Here is an 18,291-nt window from a genome sequence, read left to right on the forward strand (position 1 = left end):
CAATTAAAAACATAGCACAACCCGCATGCATCCTGTAGACCGCGAGCATATCCCGACGAGCGTCAGAGAACGCGGCACAGCGAAGGAGCAGGTGCTCCAGTGTCTCCACTGCACCGCATCCGTCACACACATCACTCGTCGCGATTCCGTGACGCACCCGTCGTTCCCAGGCCACACGCAGCCGATGCGTGCGCGGAGGATCATCACCGCGAAAGAGTGCGGCAGCCGTTGATGCGCTCACCTCCGGCGATGCGTACGTAGGGGTGCTGCCGTCGGAGATGGTCCTAGATGACCGCACGCACGTCCGCCAGCGCAAGGGGGAGATTGCTTGGAGGAAGCTGGTGTATTTTGAATCAATATTGAAAGACCGAATCAATATCGGCAGGGAGGCCAGCTTTCACTAATTCTGCGGCCTGAAGTCGCGTTTATTTTATTCGGAAGCTCTCGGTGCGTGTGACCGCATCGCGTTGCCGCTTGGCCAAATGTCACAGAATGTCATAAAATCGTGCATATATTGCTGTGATTCAGACAGGTACCAACAGCAGAAAAATGCTACGGTCAGCCCTTTACCCGCCGATCCCTCTAAGATAGATGTGGAAATAGCAACTTAAATTGGTAGCGGTCGTGCTTACATCCCCGTGCACGAAATGTGTTTAACGGGAACAAGAGCAAGCTCATCGCATGGATGTCGAAGACTACTCTGGATCGAAAACACGCGCTTCACCTGGACAACCTTCGGTCTGCAGCTGGCCGATCCCGTTACAGCTTGCACATCACTGCACCATCGAGTCGAATCAATCTTCATTCTGATGCATCAAATTGTCATAGCTAGTAGCGTACGTAAAAGGCGGCAACAAACGACACGCCGGAGCAGAAATGTGCTTGTAAGTACCTGTTTCCAGTCCGAACCCTATCTGGTCGACTACCCTCGGATATGCGTGTAACGATGTGTGTCAGGTAGCCGTAGTACGGCCTGGGGAAATCTGAGTAGTGATGCACAGCACCCACCCACATACGTTAGGTGATAGAGCGCATCAGCGACGGAATCGAAGAACACGTAAACAGGCATTCTACGCGCCGCCGGCGCGACCCGCGACTGGTGTCGAGAGTAGGAGCGCTAGCTCCGGCAGCCTGCGTGCGAGGGTAAAAAAATCTGGTCTATATAGTCTTGCTCCGTGTCCTAAGCGCAACCTCCTCTGCACGGGTAAGACCGCGGGGGAGGGTTACCGCACACGGAGGAATGAGAGCACGTGTGCGACGCCGGAGTTGTTCCTTTCTTGATGAAAGGAGGGTAAAATTGTCCAAATGAAGGAGCCTAGGCAGTTATGAGTTTGGATTCGCAAAGCGGTTCGCTAAATCTGCCTGGCTTTGATATTTGATAGGTCAGCAGATTCCATGGGACCCACTGAATGCGTACTGGCTGCGGGACGCGTGCCGCAAGCCGGTGGATGTCTTTACATATCGTTGGACAGCGGCTAACGCGTCGTAGCAACAGGAAAACTTGAAGGGCGTCAGTGCGGATGACAACGCGGGCCGCGAGGAGCATAGTTATGCCAGCCAAGGAGCATAGTGCTTCTTGAACTGCAACGAGCTCAGCACAAAAGGACGAAGGGGGTTCCGTAAGCTGAAACCTAGAGGTTTGATTCAGGGCAGGTCTGCACGGCAGGTCTGCAACTGCTGTTGTTACTTCGCAGGCTTGTATGCTTGCGTCTACATAGACAACAATGGATCCTTCAGGCAGGCAAGCATCTTGTTCCTCAAATTTGTGGCGAAGCAACGATGCCGAATTAGCAGATGTTGGCCGGCGATTATCTGTTCGCTTGTTATCGCTGAGCTGCACAAACTTCCAAGGGGGAGAACTGGCGCTGGCGGTTGAAGAATCGAGTGTGACGTTGCATAAGTCCTCAGTGCATGCATGGAATGTGATAGACTGGCCTTAAGGCTGCGCGCATCACGGCTCCGCTGCACCAGCTCGTCAGTGGTACCGAGCTGCACATTATCTTGTAAAGCTATAACCGGTGTTATGCGTGGAAGGCAAGTAACGGTCCTCATAGCCTCTCGGTTCACGGCTTCAAGGCGGTCCCATTGGGCTCTTGTAAGATGTTCAAACTGGGCTTGATAAGCAATACGTGGCTGCAGAACTGCCCTCACCATTTACCGTGCAACGAACGAGCCTGCGCCACCCGTTTTAGGAGCAATTCTTCCAATCAAACCGAAAATCTGAATAGCTTGCCTTTTTGCCTGAGAAAGCCATGCAGTCGCTGGTCCTGACTGGTGAATTACTAAGCCAAGGTTTTTACACTCGGACTTTCCGTTAGTGGGGTGTCTGATAAACAAGGACGGATTGGACTTGCAGCAAGTTTACGACGTCCCCAGCGGTTGGCGACGTACGTGTATGTTGTTTTATGCACGGTTAGCTGACGTCCGATGGATGATGCGTAATTAGAGGCAACATCCAAGGCAGATTGAAGCGCAGCCTCCTGCGTACGGAGATCTTGGTGAGTACTCCACACCGTGATGTCGTCAGCGTACCGAAGAAATTTTATGTCACGGATGTCATGTAAGCGCCAAGCCAGCAGGATAAAAGCAATATTAAATAACGCCGGCGACAACACTGATCCCTGGGGCACGCCGCAAAGAGGAACAAATGATCCGACTGCTTCGCCGCTGAGCCGTATTGCAAATTTTTTGTCTTCCAAAAATGATTCCACAAAACTACACACTCTCAGAGGGAGATGAAGCATGTCAATGGCGTTCAGAATGGCTGCATGACTGATGTCATGTGCCTTTTCAACGTCCATTGCAAAACGGTACGCACATTGCGGCTGCGGGTAATGACAAAACTGCAGATGCCAAGAAGCTAACCCCTCCTCTGTACAAATATATGGACGAAAGCCGATTTGTGCGGCGTAATAAAACCGTGCTGCTCTAGCCATGCAAAATATAGCCCCAAATTGCATGCAAAATATAGCCCCAAATTTAAACCTACTAATAAATTTCCAGCACATATCCAGACCAACACTCAGGTACGTGCTTCAATCACATCATATGTAGTTACATGCATGCACCTTATGGATTTAAATAAATTTCCAATATTTTTCCAAAATTAGATTTTATCACCAGAATAAATGAGATAACCGCCGCGGTGGCTGAGTGGTTACGGCACTCGGCTGCCGGCCCGAAAGACACGTGTTCGATCCCGGCCGCGGCGGTCGAATTTCGATGGAGGCAAAATTTTATAGGTCCGTGTACTGTGCGATGTCAGTGCACGTTAAAGAACCCCAGGTGGTCGAAATTTCTGGAGCCCTTCACTACGGCGTCTCTCATAGCCTGAGTCGCTTTGGGACGTGAAACCCCCATAAACCCTAAGGATAAATGAGAGGAATAAGCTTACCGCAACACAGTAAAAGTTGATTTATTTGAACTTCAAGGAGCTGGAAAAAACATCCAGATTTTCGAAATGTCCCCTGAAAAACTGCCCCAAAAATTGTTTGTGTCACAGTAAATATATCTGGTGAACACATGGGCAACTGTTGCCTGCTTTTCATATGAAAACCGCACAGGAGCTACAATTTTTCACAGTTCTCCAAATGCTTTACTGAGTGCCCACCATTGGTAATGTCAAAGCCAGGATGCTGCGAAACAGTAAAATCCTCCACGGCCTCTTTCACAGTGCAGCGTGGTCGCAGTGCGTCACCTGACAAGCAGTGTAATCACATGCGAGAATTCACCACACAATCAGCGGAGAGTGCTGGGTGAACGCACAGTTTCAGCACAGAGGAAAATCGGGAGAACCACGTGAACCAAAGCATGGAAAACATATTAGTGTGGGAACAGCGAGACGCCTTTTAAAATGTCAAAGAAAATACTCGCAAAGTGCCAATCAGCGTCCGAAATGATGCCTGGCTAGATGGACAATGCGCAGCCAATAGCCACCATCACCACGGATTGGCGCAAAGCTGAGAAAAGTGGACCAAGGACACTATGCAGCTGGTCTTCAGTGGGGAAAGCAGTCGTCACGATGACCACCGCGTGCAAGAAAGAGGTACGCGGGCAAGACTTCACTATGCAATTTAGGCTTGAGGAGGGCTACTTGGACCATCACTTGCTTGCCACTCACAATTCGATACGGGCCTCCCTTGGGAGCTTGTCTGAATTAACCACTGTTTGTATTCGAATAAACAAGCCTCCAACGCTATAGGTTTGGATGGGCATTGGCTAGGACCAAGTCTGCAGTCTGCGTTATCCAGGTTCAGAATTAACGGGAGTTGAAATAACGAAATTTTACTGTACTGTCAGAGTGCTGCCAACATTTTTAATATACTGGTAACAAACAGGGAGGTGAAAAACATGAGAGAAAAAACTAAGCTGCAGAGGGCTGCTGGTGGGTGAGTAAAGGGAGCCAATTGAGGAGGAAGCCCCATGGCGTGGGGGCAGCCCTACAGGTCTCCCCCGGCTACCCCCAAGAAGTGGACTCTGGCTGGGTGAGTATGATGACTGTGAGCTTGTGGGGCGTAAGCTCTTGCCGAACGGTGGTGGTTGGAACGCACCACTCCCACCCAACCGTCCTTCCCCTGTGCCAGTGATGCCAAGCAAAAAATGGACCTTTTGGTAAGGCAGGTAACTGGGCTAGGAAAACACACCAATAACTTGCCAAAGAGCATGCACAGTGCAAAAACAGATATTGAATCGACATGAGAATTGCAATTCATGGTTTGTTCCAAAGAGATTTTATATGTTGAAATTTTAAAGCCGGCCCTAACATCACTTTTTACCTCTGAACACCATTATGTATGCAAAAACTTTAAATGAGAACCTTCTTATTTATCGTTTTTCAAAATTAAGAAAAGGTGTGAGCACATTAGCCACCAATGTTCAATGGCTATACCCCCAACAACTTGCTGCTTTTCTGCACTTGTCCGACTCCTTGCTGATAGTCATTATTGTATTCATGTCATAAAAAAGTGTCGAAACAAAGAGGATAATAGACATTTAAGTAAAGTATGATATTAAGGCAATATTTTGTAACTGTCATTACTCTGCTACACGCAGTGCTACATTTGAGTGGGTAGCATATGCACAGCATGCCTACAGAAAATTCAATGTCTAATGAATCATAAATGAAAACACTGTTGTTTGTACTACACATGTTAAACAGGAAAAACATACTAACAGTCACTGCACTACAAAGTGAATAATACAAACGTTTACATGCAGTTTAAACTGTGAAATAAAACTACTTTATATGCAGAAAGTTCAAAAGTTCCTTTACTTTGTGCATCACTAAGATGACAAAAATATCAATACCAATGTGTGCATCATTTTTCAGCAATACTACTGCTATTAAAGTTAAACCTTGTTAATTTGACCCCCGTGAATTGGGAAATCCAGATAACTTTGACTGCCGACGTGGTCCTGGCAAACGCTCATGTAAGCATAAGGCGTCCGATGCTCGTTAATCTGGGCTCGCTCCCAACCGGAGTCCGTGCCATTGCACGTATAAACGACATAGCGAGCGATCGTGCTCACATTCCGCGCCAGTTAGATGTCACGTCAAGGAGTTGTCTGCGCACCTCTTACCCCAGGCAATGGCAGACGTGACAATGTGAGGAGTGCCCCAGCACCGAAAAATCGTGCAGCCGATAGTTTCGGTTCCCTTTTTTTGCGCCTCTCTCCAGATCTCGGTGACAGCGGCCTGGTCGCACATCGACCAGCCAGCTGAGTACAGTTTTGAGCAGTTTTGGACGCTGATTAGTACATCACTGATCTTTTCATTTTCATTTTTCATTTTCTCACTCTACAAGAGCTGGCGCGTTTTCCTTGGCTCCGTCCACGTAATTCTTGCGTTATTTTATTAAGGTGAAACTGTGCGCTCGTCATGCAATGTTGGCAGTTTGTGTGGTGGCGCCTCTCCCCATGCGAGAACGCCGCTTCTGAATAGGCTCCACTGCTACTGTATCACACCGTGAAGGAGGCCAAGGATTATTTTACCATTTTGAAACATTCCTGTGTTACCAATTCCGAGACGGAAAGCAGTATGCATCTGACGCTATTCAGAAAAATCGCTGACATGCAGTTTTCATCTCAAAAACAGGCGACTGCCGCACTGGTTCTAGCCAATTAAATTTACTGCGATGGGAATGGTTTCCGATAGTTTCAGGAGAGCCATTCATTAATTCGGACCTTTGAATAATTATGACATTTTAGAGGTCCCTTGAAGTCTGAGTTAACGAGGTTCAACTGCAGCAGATGGTATTGTGGAATATCAGAGCAAGCAGCTAAAAGTTTTCACCACAAAAAAAAGCAGAAAATAAAGCTTATCTTATTCTCGCGCGTGACAAGAACTCAAGAATGGCTCGAAATGGAAGCTAACATGTTAGAAATATATCTGTTATAACTGATCAAGGTACTGTTTCACGAATTCGTAGAGTTTTTTTACAACCTTTCTTCGCACTCCTCTTCCCTGTTCTGGATGAACCACCTAAAGAGCAACCGTGGTAACTTCAGTGCCCACACTTTTGCATTCCTTCAGCCTTGCATTGTACTATGATTTTTCATTAAAGAGCATTGCTAAATAGGCTAAATAGTAGTGAAATTCATCACAAAGGTGAATTTCTGTATGCAACTTCAATTTTGCACTGGTTGTTACGGTGGTTCACCAACTTGTCCAAGCCTATGCTTTGTTATATGCCAACTAAAAACACTTTGTGTGCTGTGAAAAAGAAAAAAGAAAGGCAGATTAAAACCTCCACAAACGGCTTATTTAAAGCCTCTAATACTCCACAAACTTTATGCAGTCTTGAAATTAGACTGCGCAATTTGATAAGTTCGTGCAATTCTACCCAGCCACTTAAATAACTTTGGTTGCCACATCAGCGATGTCATATGCTAAATCTAGTGATAGTGAGACTGTAATAATTTTTACTCTCTCTTTCCTTAAGACTCCTGACTAGAGTGAACACACCACTGGCTCTATGCCACCATTAACCTTGGGGGTCAGAAAAGTCGACAAGTTGGCAGCCTCAGCTATAATGTCTGTTTCAGATCTGCAGGCGTACTTTCTGTCTCCCTGTGTTCTCTGCAGCGCGCGCTGCAGCACATGATGCATGCTTTTCCAGAACAAGGTGATTTTCACGGCCCAGAGGGGGCGCCTCAAGTTATCTAAAAATGGTCATGCTACAGAGGACTGCTTCTGAGGTCTGCCTGGGTAGAAGCGCACTTGTCTTAAAATATCACAAATGAAGGAGTAAACAAGAAATAAGAAAGAAATAGCTGTTTGGCATTTCAAACCATCCCGTGTGAAAGTGGAGTATTCGATGGACAACATGCTTTTAATATAATTCAAATCTATGGCATCCGGAATGTAGATTCTTATAAAATTGGTCAATAACAAAGCTAACAGAGCCATTTTTTGCATTAACTCTTTCCTTACCATGAAAAAATGACAGATTTTTGAGTGTTTTAAATTAAAAACTATTAGTTCAAGAAGTGCCAAATGCATTGCGCATTCTGAGGCATCAAACTGTACCTTATTGGCTATACTGCCAAGCGAAAAAAAAACGCCAGAGTTGTGTATGCAAAACGTTTCGAAAAATTGTTACTTAAATATGCTGGAAACACACACACACACAAAACAATACAAGCAAACCAAGAATAAGCTGCTATCCTGAGCTAGAAATTGATTACTAAAAAATTTAAATACTATACACATCGTCGCACATGTTCTTAGCTACCAATCTTGTCATTTTCGACTGCATAAATAATACACCACACTTTTTGTGGCCTCTCAAGTTGGGGAATATGAATGCTGAACCATTAGAGGAAGCAGGTGCGTAAGGACGTCAAGTGGAGGTAGATGTGGAATGTGCTGCACATTACACTTGTTCTGGGTTCTGTTCTTGTTTTTTACAGCAGAGCTTGCAGCTCCTCCTTTTCTTCACTTTTTTTCTTTTCCAGTTGGAAGCGAATGGGCTAATTGGGTGAAAAGGGGGCGTGGCCTTCCTTGACATCAACATTATTAAAACTCTGCTGGCGCATTTGATACAATATCTTGGCAGTATGTTGCAAAGACTTTAGTCTAAAGCCCCAAATAGAATCACTCATCATTTATATATCAAATGCACGACATAAAATACAACGTGAACGGTGAAACGAAACCCTTGCGAGCACGCGCTGATGTCCTGGGCCTTCGAGATAGTCTCACTATTGGAACTGAAATCCAATCATTCCACATTGTTGTTTAACCCACCACTGCTGCTCTAAAAAAAAGGACTGCATCAGAACCATATAAACTGCTCGGTGTAGCCTTTCACCTTTGAGGAGTGCGTGGCGAACAGGATGCCGTGATCGCCGACCAGCGGACTACGTACGATCCGATTCATTTTTCATGTCACCTCCTCACGTTAGAAAATGCAAAAAAAACAAAAACAAAACAAACTGAAACCAAAGAGTTGGTGTTGGTGCAAACTACCATATATACTCGTGCAATAAACCCACCCCCCAATTTTTTTCGTGAGAATTCACTTTTTTTGTAAGACCGTCAGCTTTTAGTACCGCGTTCCTCAGTTTTTGCGCTATCTGCAGTGCAGAGCTTGGCAGCGCGCAAAAATGCTGTGCTCCGATAATATCACGGCACGCTAGTTTATCTTTTGATGACAGCTCCCGTGAAAGGGGGGTGGGGTACTACTATATGCTTCGAAAGCCGGCGAGCGTTCGAGCATCGGAGAGGAGCGTAGCAGTTTGAACCAGAACCCTATAAAACATAATCTACATCGGGAATGAAAATGCCTAACCCCTCACCATCCTGCGTGTTTTTTTTTTTAATCTGGCGTAAACAACGCGCACCTGACCGTGATGGCCGGTGTTCAGCATGTCAGCTTTATCTCGCCGAGATTTGCCGGCGCCGCCCGCTATCCCAAAATCGTCAGACCACACTGTGATACAGCAAACTCCATTAAAGATAATAATGCTAAACACTCGATGATGCGTCTGACCACGTGCTTTTGTTGTTAGACGAACGGATGGATGGACGAACGGACGGAAGGACGGACGGACGGACAGGCGGGCGGACGCATGATATGAAATTTCAACTCTCCCCCCCCCAAAAAAAAACCTGCTGGAACTTTTTTCCGCTTAATGAACCCTCCCCCAAAACAGATGTCAACTTTTTGGAACAAAAGTTGGTTCATTACACAAGTATATACTGCAAGCTTGTCCAGGAGCGCAGACTTGAATTTTTCGGAAGGTTTAAAGCGTCGGTCATATATGACTGATGGCCTATGGCACGGTGGCGAAAGAGTTAAGCATTAAAGGCAGGTACGGCCTAGCAACTATCACACTGCTTATGCAGAAAACAAGCCAGGAAAGTCTGCTGCTCACTGTCCCTTGAGTTTTAACTGATAATATTGAGTTCTTCTGCGTTTTTTCAATTTTATTAACCACTTGCTCGAGCTTTAAATACGAATAAACATAGTCTCCATAAAGAAATCAACTGTGCCTCGTGCTTTTTGTTAGCACGCAGCGTATAGAAGGCGCGTAATGAATGTAAGGCTGCCACAATACCGTAAAAGTTCATTAATAAAAACTTCAAAAGACCGAAAAAAATGTTTGAATTACTTGAAGTTCGAAATAACAAGAACTGCTTTCACTGCAGTAAATTTTTGTGGTGAAAGACTGCACAATGGTCGTCTGCTTTAGAAATTGGAATATTGCGTTGCGACAGTGACCACCTTTCACATTTCCATAAATTCTTTATTGCGAGCACAACACCAGACGCGTCAAAGCAGAAAGGCTCCAAAATGATAAGGGCCCTGCGGCATCCTTCATGGTGCGATGAGTCCCCTCACAAGCGGCCATGTTGCGTGCAAGGCGCACAGTTTTGGAGCCCTCACTGAACTGGACGAATCACACGAATGGCAGCGAGGGAAATACGCAGTTGCGTCAATCAGCATCCGAAACGGCGCTCAGCCGTGCTCTGTTGGCTGGCTGATGCGCAGCCAATAGCCACCACGAGCTGGCTTGAAGCTCATAAATGTGAAACCGAAACTATGGTACCATATTGAAATTTCACGGTCAGAAAAGTCTCGGAAACGCATCTGTATTCGATCTGCACAGCATCTGTATTGCGTTACATTCATTAAGAATTAAATAGGTGCCAGTCACACTGTATACACCCGTCAAACTGAGTTTCGATGTAAGTGAAATACCGAAATTTGCAGGGTACTGATCATGCATTTAAAAAATTTAAGCCTTCCATAATTTCCGACACAAATTCCATTTATGCAAGCCTTGAACAACGCTGCTTACCGCGGAGGGTGATGGGGTGCAGCTCTTTCCCGCATGTGCTCCTCTGTATCTGCCCTGCCGTCGCTGCCCAGTAAAACGAACTCTCCGCGCACAGTCAATAGCCATCGGCCAACGGTTCGTTGTGCTCGGTTTATGCAGCCCACAGGTCCTGCCATGAACCAATGAGTCAGTAAGTGCAAGCGCACCGCAGTGCGTGCTGCTCAATGGCACTCTGTATCCATTTGGCCCAATGTTTAGCGGTATCCCCCAAGGTGGAGTAGATTTGTAATAAGGGAGTAATTATTCATTGGCATCCACCGAACCAAGCGCAGCCATAAAGCTACAGAGGAACGCTACACCGCCTCCACAGCAGTTAAAGAACAATGCGTCCTGGTCCGGGGTTCAAACTCGGAACCACTGCCACACCCGGGGCAGTCGCTCTAACAACTGAGCTAACTGGCAAGGCTAGTGTGTAGCAGGGCAAGAGTGAATTAATGAATTACTCGAAGTTGGAACGATTCGCTCTCGCCCTACCATTTGCTAGCCGTCCCGGTTACTCAGTTGGTAAAGCGACTGCCCCAGTGAGGCAGCCGTCCCAGGTTTGAACCCCGAAAAAGGACGAATTTTTCTTTAACTATTAAGTTTCTGTGTAAGCTGTATAGCTTTCCTTTGTAGCTTTATGGCTGCGCTTGTGCGGATGTCGATGAGCAATTATTCACTTATTACTGCTTCTCTTCGTGCTTTGTGCAAGTACAAAGAAATACAGAGCGATGGTGAGGAGCGCATATTTAGCCGCACTAGCACTGAATGACTCAATAAAGACGTTTAGCAAAGCGCGTACCGCTACCGCGTAGCGCGTGTCCCCAGTGCATGGGCACAGATCGTCTGTGCATAAATGTCCTATAAGTGCAAGCCACGAGTCATTAACAAGCTGCTTAAGTTTCATCAAGAATTCAGTCGCTCAGAAAGAACATCTCTTTTCCACCAGACATTAAGAGACTGCACAGTCAATGTGCCTGCTTGCACCATACAGAAAACTGCAACACATTGCACAAAAACACATTGTACAAAACTAGATGGCATCTATATGGTGTCCAAATGTTTCGCCGGAGAGACGCACCTCACTGGGCTCGCATCGGTAGCTGGTGACAAGCTTCTGCGGCTCCACAATCACTACTGGCCGTGGCCTGCAATGACAGAAGCCACAGGTTAAAACAGCAAAGGACAAGAGTGAAGTGCGCGAGAATACAAGCCCTGAAATGGCCAATATTGCAATACGAAAGGAAGACCCAATTTAGTTACACCCCGAGCAGACAAAAACGCTCGGCACAGCAGGCCCTAGATGCCTGGTCCAACATTGTGAACAGCCAGCGGCTATGACTACAGCCTGCAGTAAGACACAAATGCAAGCCCATACAAGTGGCTAACATGCCAGAATGCAAGCAGTGGGCCTTGCAATGGGGCCCACAACAGTTTGATCCGAAATGTTTAATAGCACATGTGGGATATCTGAGAGAGAAACTACGCACGCAAAGTTATAGGGCGGGGGTATTCCGATCGACGGTTTGGGGCAGATCTCCGAATACGCGAAAGAGCAATATATCTGCTGCGGTCCAATCAAAACTTAGAATCTGAATCCAAATCGCCCATTGAAATGCGCTCTTCGATTTCGGGGGCAAGAAACCTTGCTACGAATTGGCAATTTGAATACACCATTACGATCAGCACAAAACCTTTACCAGCTTGCCCACGTAACTGCTATGCTCTCCTCCCCCTTTGCTTATACACCATATATGCCTGGCTCTCCCATTAGATGCCAGCGGCGCCACTGATCGAAAATATTTTGTCAATTATTTATGAACCTGAGAGGGCACAAACTGCGAGTTCCACTACCCTCGCCATACTGCAAGCACCTTTTATTAGAAAGCGCTCCCAAACTGTCTGCTCTACCCCACTGCGAAGAAGTGATAGTGGCGCTTTGAAACAGACGCCACCGGTGCCCTAGCAAGGCACAGCTTTGCTTGCCCAAGCTGCCCAGGTTGCTTATCCAAGAAATAGAAAAAAAGAAAGTAACCTTCTGTGCCAAACCCAACAGTAATAATGTTACTTCATAGTTTTGCGCAGCTTCAGACGCTTCATTTAAGCCTGCACGAGAGCATAACGTGTACACTCTCAAGCTGATTTCACCGCCTGTATAGTGTATTAGTTCCGCAGTAATCACATTTAACTTCCTGAGGCCACGCTTTAGAATGAGGAGACCTTACCAGCTCATACATGTCACTTCAAAGACACATATTAAACTTTTCGCAGGCTGCCTACATTGGAAGAAGTTTGATTCGACCGCACACTCCGACGTGCAAGGAAAAGCACCGGAAACCGGTTGGCACAAGACTAAATGCCGCGAACACTACTATGTGTTATAACGTGACATCGATGTGCACTTGCAGTAAGAACATGAATAACGCTTGTTACTTGCTGCAGGCGAACGTAAAAAAGAGAAAGCCTGCGTTCACCGCTCAGTTCTACTTGTGTGTGTTAATAACAGAGCTAGTGGTAGCATATAGAATTGTTGTCAGTATAGCTTAACAGTTGGTTGGAATCGATGTAGAGAAGTATGCCACCTTTTTAAGCGGCGTCCAGACTGACGAAGCAGAAAATCCTGACCGACCATACTCTTTGCAATCACTTCGTGCGTGAACTTTGGCACTACGATCAGCGACCCGGCTTATGCGGCATTGATCTCCTAACGAGTGCGTTATCACGAAAACTGACAGGCGTTTAACGCAATTTTAAGCGGACTCTCTCTAAATGGACATTCTTATTTTTCCTCGATTTCGTCTCTTCGTTGCTGGTTCAATTTAGTCTAGTTATTTAAAAACAGTACTGATCACAGTATCCCGAATTTTATTTCGCATTCTATTAGCTTAGTAAAGAGGCTAAAAATAGTTTTGCTCTTTTTTTTCTAGAAGTGCACACTTGGCTGGCACGTTAACCCATGCTCAATGACAGAACTTGATTATAAAAGTGCTTTAGAGTAACACAGCTCGTATAAATACTGAAGGAGAAGGAGGAGCAGGGAGCAGGAAAAGGAGGAAATCGAGGAGCAGTAATATTGTAATAAATTTGATGTTCCTTCAGTCCAGTGCGTCATAACGATTACATTTTTCTATGTGGTGAGTGAATGCAACAAAGGGCCCTAAAAGATACACTCGTTAATGTAGGTTGCGTAATGCCGTGAAATGTGCTGCACGCGATAGACTGTGCGCGTCGGCCGCGCCACTCACAGCGTTGTCCTCTTAGTATCAGCCGCCTGCTTATATAATACAATACAAAATAGTCTCAGTCAGCTCTTCCTGGAGAATGTCCGACGCAACCAGTGAAAATGCTTCGTCTGCCGCTGCTGCCAAACGAGCTGCCCGAGCAGAGGCTCAGCGCCGCCGCCGAGAGGACCCAGGAGCAGTGTTGCCGCATTGGACAGTTCGTTTTTCCCGTTTGTCGGCTAAAAATTTCCCATTTTTTCCCACAAATATTTAATATAAGAATGAGTGAAATAAAATAAATACGAAGCCCATTAATAATGAACATCAGGGCTGGATTGTTATTGATCCCATCGTCGTCCATCACCTCTTCGTTTTTACTATTTTATGCGTTGGGACGTGGAACAGCACGGCTACTTCCATTTCCTTTCTAGCCTCTCCTGTATAGACCGTAGTAATTTTCGGGAATTTCTTTACAACAACACGCGTACAAAGAGGATTGTGTGATTAAAGAGCGGGGAGTGCTTGGAAGCAAATAATGGAAGGGTAAATGCCACTATAGCTGGAAGAAATCCAAGGACGCCGCACTCGAAGCCTGAATGAGCCTGAATGGGCCAGGGCTCTGTATCCAAGGCTAGGCAGCAAATCAAATGGGAACATCAAGCCTAATTTCTTCTCGCGACAGTAGTCAGGCCGCCATGATAACAGCATTTTCCTTCATCTCTGCACATTATCCCGAGAAAGCAAATTCATAACGCCGGTCTTTAGCGAAACCGAAACTTCCCCCGGTTTCAATGGGTTAGTAAACAAAATTCCCTTTTTCCCTCAGTGGCTTGATTTTCCCACGATATGGGAAATTTCCCATGATTCGGCAACACTGCCCAGGAGTTCGCGGTGCCAAAGTAGAGGCTAGGCGGCACCTTCGAGAGGTCACTGCTTGACTCTGCCGTTCGCTCCACCGAAGCACAAGCTCGTCGCCGCCACCGAAAGAAAACTGCCGTTCGCGCCGCCGAAGCAGATGACTTGAAGAACGAGTGTGAGTGTGAAAAAAAAAGTGCTTTGTAACTGTACGTACTACATACACGTATGTCTCAAATTCTTTACCTCAATATATCACAAAAGCAAAACACCTACACAGCTGCGCTCAAATTACGCATTAGGAAGTATCGTAATCGTCGTTGGATTTTTTTTAGCACGTACGTCTCACTCTAACTCAGGCCGTTGGGCCCATAAAAGCAATGCAGCATCCTCACAGCGTTTCGTGCGAAAATTCGAGAGAGATATCAATAGGAATATATAAACCAAGGCTCCGAATATCTGCAGGCAGAAAACAATCCCAGGTGTCAGCGCAATGCATAAGAAAATCATGTTTTCAATCTGCTGAAAATCCACGTTAGCGCCCCTATCTGAGCACCTCAAGCAACTCTGTGTACCACTGCTGCTTCACGACATACTTGATAAAACAGTAAATATATGAATTAAATTCTGATCACATGTCGCTTTGAGACGTCTGTTTCTCTAGTGGATAAACTTTAGATAAACGGTGATCACGCGCGCATAACTCTTGGCACAGAGAAGGGGCGCCCGTCACTCATGGACACTACAATGCTGATCCGCCCGGATAACAATACGTGCGGGAGTTTTCGGTTGTGACACACTACGCCGAGCAAGACTCCAGCGACGCCGTAAACCTGTAAAATTAGCTGTTGGCGCCTGATACCGACGTTGGCTACCGCTTTTTGCATATACGGTGAGAAACGCAAAGCAATTGAAACACGATACGCCAGTGGAAATGGCAGATTAAAGAAAATCGGCCAACTGAACGGCACAGAGTACACAAACAGGCGGAGACTAAGCAAGAGCATCGAATAAGCGGAGCAAGAACTATATAACGTGTGTGTATGGTGTGATTCTCCTTACATAAAATCACCTGCCGCAGTGGCTCAGTGGTTAGAGCGCTCGGCTACTGATCCGGAGTCCCCGGGTTCGAACCCGGCCGTGGCGGCTGCGTTTTTATGGAGGTAAAACGCTAAGGCGGCCGTGTGCTGTGCGATGTAAATGCACGCTAAAGATCCCCAGGTGGTCGAAATTATTCCGGAGCCCTCCGCTACGGCACCTCTCTCTTCCTTTCTTCTTTCACTCCCTCCTTTATCTCTTCCCTTACGGCGCGGTTCAGGTGTCCAACGATATGTGAGACAGATACTGCGCCATTTACTTTCCCCAAAAAACCAATTGTTATTAATGTTAAAATCGACAACGAACTGCAGAAGTCTCAAAACTGGTTCTTCCCAACATGCGAAGGAAGCCAATAATCACTGAAACCAAGGAAGCGTAGGGGAACGTTTCTCTCTTCTTTAATTTTGTGAGGCTAAAATGGGAAATTAATATGATAATTATTTATGGCTGGTGAGGGTGGTGTTCGTGAACACTCAAGGTTAGGTTACATGCAACATAAATACCCCGAAAAGTAGAAGATTGGATAGCCGCCGTTCATTTGATAGAGCACCGTACACGAAATTCGAAGGCCGTGGGTTCAGATCCCACCGGCAGCATGTGGTTGTCGATACAATGAATGCTGCGCACAATAGGCAGCCTCCTTGGGACGGAGGGGCTGCGCTTAATTCGCCTTTAGGCCCGGAGCACAACCTCTCGCACTTCCGCACGCTTGCATCTTTGCGTGACGCGGGTGCGCGTGCGCCGCCCGACGTTAATCTTAGTACGGGGACAGCCACTTGAAAAGATAAGTCAGGGACGAGGTCTCGCTGCCCTGAGTGGACGCGGTCCGAAGAGGAAGGGTGCAGCCAAATAACCGCCGTTTTTCTTTCGAGCAGCTGACGCAGCCGGATAAATGCACGACCAAGAGGCTCGGATCACGCAACGAATCGAAACTCAACATAGTCAAAGTCAAAGTCAAAGAGTTTATTCAGGCAACGTGTGGTACAGTTGCCTAGGGCGCGGAACAAAAGGCAAATGGATGCCTGACAAAGAGTCTGCGCCCTTCTTGCTCCCAGTCGAGAGCACAAGACATTCTGCGTACAAAATAAACACTAAAAACACTTTTCGCAATAAACGTAACATAAACACATTTAAACCTAATAATAATAACATAAATAAAAATAATTCAGTGCCCGCACGACCTGTAGACCAATGTTTTTAGATAAAAAGTTCAGCCGAAAACAGGAAAATTGCAAGCCTTTCACGCACCCCAGTGGCGAAGGAATGATAGATGGCACGACATACTAAGCCCGAGAACGAATTCAGCCGAACAGAACGGTGTCACTCGCAATCAGAAAACGTCAGGACCCACAAGGAACATCCACGACCACCAAGAGATTCCTTCAGCGATAGTCCACCTCGGAAGTTCCTGTGCAGCGCTGCCAATGACATGAGCGTGCAGAGACAGGCACTGCGGAATACAGTACCAGCATAAAGGTATCCTTGACTGCAAAATCATATGTACAGTACGTCTCATACTTAGAGGGAACGCGGCTCCGCGAAACGCTGCCGCCGACAGCCGGCGAGATGGCGGCAAAGGCACATGCGCAGTAAGCCCGGCCGATTGGCCTTTCTGCGCATGCCCCTGGCGCCGCCCATGCTCGTCGGCTATCGAAGGCAGCGCTTCGCGAACGTGAAGCCGTGTTCCCTCTTGGTATGACACACACCGTACAAGTGGCGTTTATGTATAGCATTGGCTTGTATGTGCGTAAAAAAACGCAGCTTTACGCCATTTCACTATAATTATTCTGAATTTTTTGGTTCAAGAGCACCAACATTTAAAAATAGTTATCTGCTCTCTTCCTCATTTCCCAGTAAACAACGTCATAGAAATATATATATATATATATATATATATATATATATATATATATATATATATATATATATATATATATATATATATATATATAACCACTAAATATCCCGAACGCAGCGGAGGGCTGCAGGCGGGTATGTGCTCCGATTTTTGCAAAAATGGCATACACTTGCTATCCTCGCTTTCAGGCACATTAGAGAGCCTTAATGCAAGTCTCCCATTTACTGTGCCGTGTCAGTGCATACTAATGAGCCCAGGTGATTGAAATTTCTCCCGAGCCCTCGACTACATTGAATCTTTCTTTTTCTTTCTTACAGTTCCTCCTTTATTCGCACACCATCTAGGCGCGGCTGAAGTGTCCACCGACAAGTGATGCAGTTACAACGGCATCCTTTTCCCGTTTTCAAAACCAATTTTCATTTTCAGTTGTTTTCGTCGCATGCTTTAAATGTCGGTGCTCGCGCGAGCGTTAGCGTTCGCGTTCGTTATATTCTCCTCACCGGCCTCACCTGGACGCGTGACACCCCTCTCAAAAGAGACAATTAAAAACATAGCACATCCCGCATGCATTCCTTCAGTGGTGCAATCCAGGCGTAGCACGAATTAGACCACCAATTTTTATACAAAAAGTGAACCATGTTTGTAAACAAACCGACTAAGAGCTGCGGAATCGTGAAACGAAATAAAAAAAAAGTGCGGCAAATTTACCGCCTATAAATTTTGTTATAGGCAATATAAGACGATCGAAACGATATATGCAGTGCACGTACTGAAAAGCGCTTCGTCGCCCAGTTGGCACGGATTTCTGCCCTTCTATCCCAGCTGCAAATCTGCACTGCCACGGCCGCTCGATCTCCGCGGCGCAGCATAGTTGCTCAGTGCTATTGATATAAAAGTACCCTCAGTTGCGCTAATGTTGATTCCGTGTTTCCCTAT

Source organism: Amblyomma americanum, chromosome 1 (genome assembly GCF_052857255.1).
Source record: "Amblyomma americanum isolate KBUSLIRL-KWMA chromosome 1, ASM5285725v1, whole genome shotgun sequence".
Lineage (NCBI taxonomy): Eukaryota > Metazoa > Arthropoda > Arachnida > Ixodida > Ixodidae > Amblyomma > Amblyomma americanum.